At 36.0% G+C, this 7853-nt stretch overlaps 1 non-coding gene across 1 annotated transcript; it reads right to left on the bottom strand.

Moving 5' to 3' along the window:
* Positions 1-5961: 5961 nt before the first annotated feature.
* Positions 5962-6068, bottom strand: LOC128129397 (small nucleolar RNA R71). The gene has a single exon (XR_008227306.1). It is a non-coding gene; the product is annotated as a small nucleolar RNA R71 (small nucleolar RNA).
* Between the last annotated feature and the right edge of the window lie 1785 nt (positions 6069-7853).

The raw sequence follows: 7853 nt of genomic DNA, 5'->3' as shown, positions 1-7853 counted from the left end.
TTGTTAAGCAATTTAAAATGTTAAAAGTTTCTTTAAAAGTTTGATAACTGACTTGTAATACTTAAGAGTTTCAAATAATTTTTATAATAAAACAAGTATAGAAGAATTTGTTAAGAACTAATTTTGGTAAATCTAAGTGCTTTAAAACTTCTTTAAAGATATCAATTTAAAATAATAAATGACTTCGAAGTGATGAAAGTTTATAAATCAACAATTGGTTTAGTATCTTGAAAAGTTTAAGATCCTTAATTTTACTTAAAAAATTTCAAAGTTAAGAACAAGGAAAGATGGAACCTAATTGTCTTCGAGTTTTTCCTTAAGCTTCATAAGTTCTTCAATCTTAGAATTTAATGAGGATAAATCTCAACTTAGGAAAGAAGTTAGGATCGCTTTTGACTTCTGATGATAAGATTCTTACTGATGGGGATCCTTAATGATGAGGATCCTTAATCATAAGATCATACGGGGAAATTCCCTTCTTAGGATAACCTGTTTAGGTTATGAACCTTGACAAAATTCTTATGTAACACTATAAATTCAATCGATAACATGTTAATGTTATATACTGGGGAGGATCCCAACTTGTGACATATTTCATGGGAAAGATCCCTACTTATGATAACATGAAAATGTTATGATCCGCGTGTATTTTCTGGGGTAAGATCCCAACATGTGATTACATGAAGATGTTATAAACCTTATGTAATTTATGGGGTAAGATCCCAATTTTAGATAAAATGAAAATTTTATAAACCTTAAGGATCATAACTTATGTTCAAATATTAGAGGGTTGCCAAGCCACTGCATCGTGAAATGATCCCCTTATTTGTTGGATTTAGTGTCTAAGCCCATAACTATAATTAGTATGTACTTGACCCGAGAGTAGCATGGTCCATTTGGGTTGCATGACACCGGAACACTTTGTAAGGATGGAATTTTGAGAAGAGGATATTTATGATTTATTAATATATTATAAGTTCTAATATATTAATATGAAATCATATTATTTAATTAGTATTGATTTGGAATTAGTTTTGTGATCAAAAGAGACTAATTAAATATATGGGGATTGACTGTGTATGTCACACCCCCAAACCAAGGATGGCGGAAACGTCCGGGGGTGGAGGATTTCATGTAAAGTATCATGACAACAATTGCAATAGTGATCAAAGTAAACACAACCAACATAAATATAATTGAAAAGGTTACACCATAGTATAAGTTTACATGTTTCCAAATTACATTATGTTGACAAAAATGAAATGTTTGACGCCTTAACGTCCTATCCTCAAAAGCACTTGATTGCCTGTTTATTGATTTCCTGAGAACACAAGTAGTTTTGAAAGAGTGTCAACAATTAAGTTGGTGAGTTCATAAGAGTTTTATTTTGAAAAGAAACTGTTTCCCTTGTAAAAGCGATAAAGTTATCCCAGAAAATCTGATATTTTCCTTAAAGAGTGAATTTCTAAATTTCTATATTATAAAATAGTGCATCCTAGAATTTCCTATAGTTTCCTTCTATAATTTCTAAGTGTATATAAGTTATATAAAATTAAAGTTAAATAGACCGTCGAATGTAATGAGTCTGCCCTAGGCCCATAACCAAACAAGGAACAGGAAATAAAGCGGACCTACCAATTCTAAGTCGATCACGACTAAATTATATATAACTCTAGCATATACACTTAGTAATTATGGCTGAAAACTAACAATTATAGATAGAATGTAGTCTTAAAAACCAAAGACCGAGACTATGCCTATCATAGTTCATCAAGTAGTGGTAGTGGTAGTGAACATAAACTATACATATCATAGTTCATCAAATAGTGGTAGTGGTAGTGAACATGAACTATGCATATGATAGTTTATCAAATAGTGGTGGTGGTAGTGAACATAAACTATACATATCATAGTTCATCAAATAGTGGTAGTGGTAGTGAACATGAACTATGCATATTATAGTTTATCAAATAGTGGTGGTGGTAGTAGTGAACATAAACTATAAATATCATAGTTCATCAAATAGTGGTAGTGGTAGTGAACATGAAATATGCATATTATAGTTTATCAAATAGTGGTGATGGTAGTGAACATAAACTATACATATCATAGTTCATCAAATAGTGGTAGTGGTAGTGAACATGAACTATGCATATTATAGTTTATCAAATAGTGGTAGTGGTAGTGAACATAAACTATACATATCATAGTTCATCAAATAGTGGTAGTGGTAATGAACATGAACTATGCATATTATAGTTTATCAAACAGTGGTAGTGGTAGTGAACATAAACTATACATATCATAGTTCATCAAATAGTGGTAGTGGTAGTGAACATGAACTATGCATATTATAGTTTATCAAAAACGGTTGTATGAAATGAAAAATCCTTTTTTAGTGAGTATGTAATGTAAATGAAAGTATACATATTATAGTTTATCCTAGTGTTTGTAATACATATGCACCTAACTATACCTATTAGAGTTTAGCATATCTATTTGTGGTGTATAATATGCTTAACTATACATATTATAATTTATTAATATTATTTGTAGTGGTAGTAACCCCTTACATATGATTCGTACCTTTAAACTAGGGTAAATAATAAGTACTATCAACAACATGTGTATATATAATAATACACGCCTTGCTCAACAAGCTACAAGGTGGAAATGAATTTGTTAACCCTTTTCTAGTTTTAACCTTTTTGTTCCCGTTCTTACAAAAATCATAGAAGAATCATTTGAAGTCGAAATCAGAAGTAAATTCTGAGAGTTTGGAAAATGTTTCTAGTTTGTTCCTAATTTTTATTATGATTTTTAAATACCTTTAACTTGTGTACAAATGTCCATATTCTCAGACTGGTTCGGATTTGCTCTTGAAATGATAGGCAGTTTTGTAAAAATCACCATAAATTGTAGAAAAATCGTATGGAGATGTGCAAGTAGTCATTTTAAAGGTATGAACCTGAACTACTTGCACCTAATACAGTTTTGAAAACTAAAAGGTTTAAGTTGACCAAAACAATCCGTGATTGGAGTTAAACTTTTAGTATGAAAGTTGTTGGAAGAGTTTAGTTGTTTTCTTGGTGTTTTAACTTGTATTCCCCCCCTCCCCCCATAAAACTTAAGAGAAACGTGAAAAGTTAGGGGTATGAACTCACATTGTGGGTTTCAGGGGATGGATGTTGAAGAAGGAAAGTGTTCAACTCAAGAACACTTAGAAGATTGCTTGAAGATTCGAAGATCTAACACAAATATGATGAAGTTTGTATAAGAAACCTATGATTTGAGTAGAAAGAGGTGGAATAATCATATGAATGATAATACTCACCAAAAGTAGATGAAGAGCTTGGAGTATGGGGGTATTTATGCGGATGGATTCGGAGGGATGCATAAAATGAGCATAGTTCGGCGTGAGTGGGCGAATGTTTATCAGGATTGAGAGTATTTGGAGTATGGGGGTATTTAGGAAAATTTTTAGACACAAATGTACGCGTTGCGGTCTTGGCATTATGGTTGGGTTAGATTGGAGTTGTCGTATGTGATTCTAATGTGTTAAAATTCAGTTTTGCTTGGGGGCAAGCAAAAGTCAAGTGTGGGGTATTTTGATATTTGCATATTTAGTTCATATTAAGTATAGATTTTTTATCATTTATTAGCTAAATTATTGCATATCATGGACAAAAGGTACTTAAAAGTGTTTGAATTATGTTTTCAGTCCAAAAGTGAGGCTCGGAAGCAAAAGGAAGCAGGTGAAGCGGTTGGGAGCTCGGGAATTGAACAAAGAAAAAAACACCAAAAACAACACCTACTTAGCGAGTAGGGTCGTGTACTCAGCGAGTCTGAGCGAATATTCGAGAAGATAAAGAGTCAAAGACCCAGAGACTTATCGCATATGGGGATTGAGAGATGGACTCGGCGAGTCGGCACCTGACCCGACGAGTCGTTTCGCAAATATAAAGATAACTTCTCAGATCGACATGGAGAGAATTGGAACCCTTCTGGAGAGATTAGCTGCAATTGAAGAGCCAGAAGAACCCTAGAGAACGAAGATACAACCTAGAATCCAATTCCGAAGGAGATTTGAGGCAAATTTCATCATTCTACTTAATCTTTTGTTTTCCATTATGGCTAGACAATTAGAATTCGTTTATTTGTTGTTATTTACTTTAATCATGAGCTAAAACTCTTAAACTTCTGTTTGGGGATACAAAATTGAGACTATGGTTTGATTATTGGCAGGATTAATTCAATGTTGGTGATTTTTGTTAGTTTTAGCTTGATAAAGAACCTTGTGTGTGAATGATAATTAATTTTCTGTTAATAGGAAGGTAATTAAATAGTATGAACATCTTTTGATTATCAACCTCATATGTCTATGTGACCACTTTATCATATGTCTAGGATTAATGAACATAAAACTAGAATTAATAAGAAAATTAGGTAAATTCATGTGTGAGCTTGTGTGATGACCATCAACAAGAAGTTAACTAAAAGACCAAATTAGTTAACTATTTCAAGTCTAAATTAACCCTAATAATTAATCTAGTGAATTTAATTAAATTAGACAACTGGTCACTGTTTGAGTTAGTTTATTCACTAAGGATTAGTGTAGTGAACGCGAATCTAATCACTTGAATCGGTAACCAACAAAAGAGTTAATCCATTGCACTAATACCATAATATCAACCATAGGATCAATTGAGTTGAACTAAACATAAGTCCTTCCCATTATTGAATCTAGTTAATTCTTTGCTTTTCTAGTTTTTTAAATTACGTGATAGTTAGTAAGTTTCTAGTCTTGTAAAACTAGAGAAAACCCCTACTTATTAATTAATTTAGATAGAATTAGTTTTTAGTTTTAATTTACCGTTCCCTGTGTTCGATACCCTACTTATTTAGTTATACCACAATTGATAGGTCCACTGCCTTTGTGTGTTTATTTTTTAATTAAAAGTAGGTTTAAAACTAAGTGAGTTTACACATATCAAGTTTTTGGCGCCGTTGCCGGGGAACGGTTCTTAAATTAACATTAAATTCTAGTTTAATAGATCCTTTGTGTGGGATTTATCTTACACAAAGTTAATTCTTAGGTAATTTAGTAATTAGAATAAGTTTTAATAAAAATCCGTTTTTTTAAAGTAATTTGAAAATTTTTCTGTTTTTGCCTTCAACTCGCCGAGTGCACTCGTGCCAACTTGGCGAGTTCATCGCTGATTCACAGTTTTAATTTTTATTTATTTTTTGTTCTTTTTACGCGTTTCTTGTTTTGCTTACAGTTGTTTCATAACCCGAGGATCTGATACACCTCCGGTCTCTCCTCTCGAAGACCCGAAATCCGCATTACGGAGGAGCAAAGGAAAAGTCGTTGGAGAATCCGCTTCTTCAAAGAATTCGCCACTAAAGAACCTCAAATCTGGTTTCAGCAAGAAGAGGAGCAGCAAATTAGGAGCATCCAGTGCCTCTTTGACAATCGAAGACCCAATTAAAGAAGACACCGAGTACGAGACCGAGGAAGAAGAAGAACCCACATACGAGCACGAATCCGATTTTGAAGACGATTTAGCTATCACTATGGCTAATATCGATGAAGTCCCCATGGGGGAATGGAAGAAGAGAATGCGCGATGACACTGGCACGGGACTTGTGCAGCCCGCAATTCCCGCTACCGCTACTTTCGAGCTAAAGGGTCATATTCTCGCTCAACTCAAGGAGATTCCTTTCTATGGAAAAGACCACGAAGACGCCTACAAGCACTTGGACGAAGTAAATGATGTGGCTGACTACTTCAATGTACCGAATGTGCCATGTGAGACCCAGCTACTTCGCATGCTTCCAATCACATTCAAAGGTGCTGCAAAGGATTGGCTCAAGTCACTTCCTCCCGGATCGGTCAGCACATGGGCCAAGATGAAAGAAGAGTTCATAGACCACTTTTGCCCGCCTTCCAAAATAGCTAAGTTGAAGAAAGCCATCGCCAACTTCGAGCTACAACCCGGGGAGTCTCTTTATGAAGCTTGGGAAAGGTACAAAGGTCTTCTTAGAAATTGCCCACACCATGACCTCAATAGCTAATAAGAGGTCTCCATTTTCTATGATGGAGTCAATGTCACCACAAGGCAATTGCTCGATTCACAAGGCCCGCTCACGAAGAAGGAACCCCCGGTAATCAAGGAGTTAATTGAAGAATTCTCTAAGCATTCTAGAGAATACCACAATCCAAGAAATGAAGTAAGTCGAGGGGGTAGTGAACTCGACAAATGATGGCATGGCGGCGGTGATAGCTAAGCTCGATAGTCTAGATAGAAGGATGACAAAAATGGATCAAACAATCCATGCTATTCGAGTTGGATGCGAGAATTGTAGAGGGCCCCATCTCACAAAGGATTATGCCTTGGATGAAAATGGAAACAAGAAAGCTCAAGTGTTCTACTCAAGCAGCGATCGATACGACGAGAATTGGCGGAAACCAAAGAAGGAATGGCTCCCATATGAAGAATACAAGAAGGCTAAGGAGGAGAAATACAAGCAGAAAGAAAGGGGATTTTATCAAAAGGAAGAACCAGTTATGGAAAAGAAGGCCGATTTAGAAGAAATGTTCACTAGATTCATAGCCGCGTCCGAAAAAAGGCACAATGATCATGATGTTGCTATACAAGAGACCAGAAATATGCTAAGGAATCAGCTAGCATCTATTCTCAACATTGAGAAACAGCTAGGACAACTTGCACATCAAGTGAACGAGCGAAGACCGGGTCAACTTCCAAGTAACACCGAAAATAATCTGAGAATGGAGAATTTGAACGTTGTGACTTCCAGCTATGAAGAAATTCTCACACCTGCACAGAAGATCTCCAAGGTGAACACAGAAAAGGCAGAAAAGTCAGCTCCAGCTAAACCCGACCAGACTCGCCGAGTCCCTTTAATGGACTCGACGAGTCCATGCGCAGATGACAAAACAGTTAAGCCTTACAGTCCCCCTTTGCCATTCCCAATCAGAGCCATGCCTAGTGAAAAAGTTAGAGCGTGTAAAGCTTTCATGGAGCATGTTCGAGCCCTTCAATTCAACATTCCGTTTGTGGAAACAATGTTTCAAACACCCAAGTACTTTAACTTGCTGAAGGGTCTCTTTGCGGCTAGGAAAGATTTAGCTGAAGTCGCGGAGATAGTATTGAGTGAGCTACCAGAAAAGAAGGGCGATCTAGGGAGCATCATAATTCCATGCCAATTTGGAAATGTACTTGCCACTCAAGCGTTGATCGATTCGGGTGCAAGTATCAACTTAATGCCCTTATCTTTCTTCAAGAAGCTGAATTTACCGGAGCCAAGACCAGTTAACATGAAGATCCATTTGGCGGACAAGACGACAGTTCATCCAAGAGGCGTTTGTGAAGATCTTCTCATTAAGGTCGACAATTTTGTTTTTCCCGTAGACTTTGTGGTGCTTGATATGGAAGGAGACTCCGAAATTCCAATTATTTTGGGGAGATCATTTTTGAACACCGCATGTGCATTAATTGATGTATGTGAATCCACACTAACGTTGAGGGTCGAAGACGAGTCAGCGGTGTTTAAAGCTTTACCAGAGATCAAGCAAGAAGAAGAAAGAAAAGAAGAGATCTCATTCATTGATTTGGATGATGAGATACTACAAAAAGAACTTGCACTTTTGCAAGAAGAAGATCCAAGCAAGTTATTGCTACCTTCTGGAGGTAATGAAGATTTTGACAAAGACTTGGAGGAGATAGAAAAGCTGTTGAAAGGAGCCGACTCGGAAAACACAATGGGAAGTGTGGAATACGATCTGACTTGCCGAGTCGCTTTCCCAGACTCGACGAGTCCAGTCGACA

This window comes from Lactuca sativa, chromosome 9, assembly GCF_002870075.4.
Source record: "Lactuca sativa cultivar Salinas chromosome 9, Lsat_Salinas_v11, whole genome shotgun sequence".
NCBI classification, from domain to species: Eukaryota; Viridiplantae; Streptophyta; class Magnoliopsida; order Asterales; family Asteraceae; genus Lactuca; species Lactuca sativa.
The sequence above is the reverse complement of the archived record's forward strand: the minus strand, read 5'-3'. Positions and strand labels throughout refer to the sequence as shown.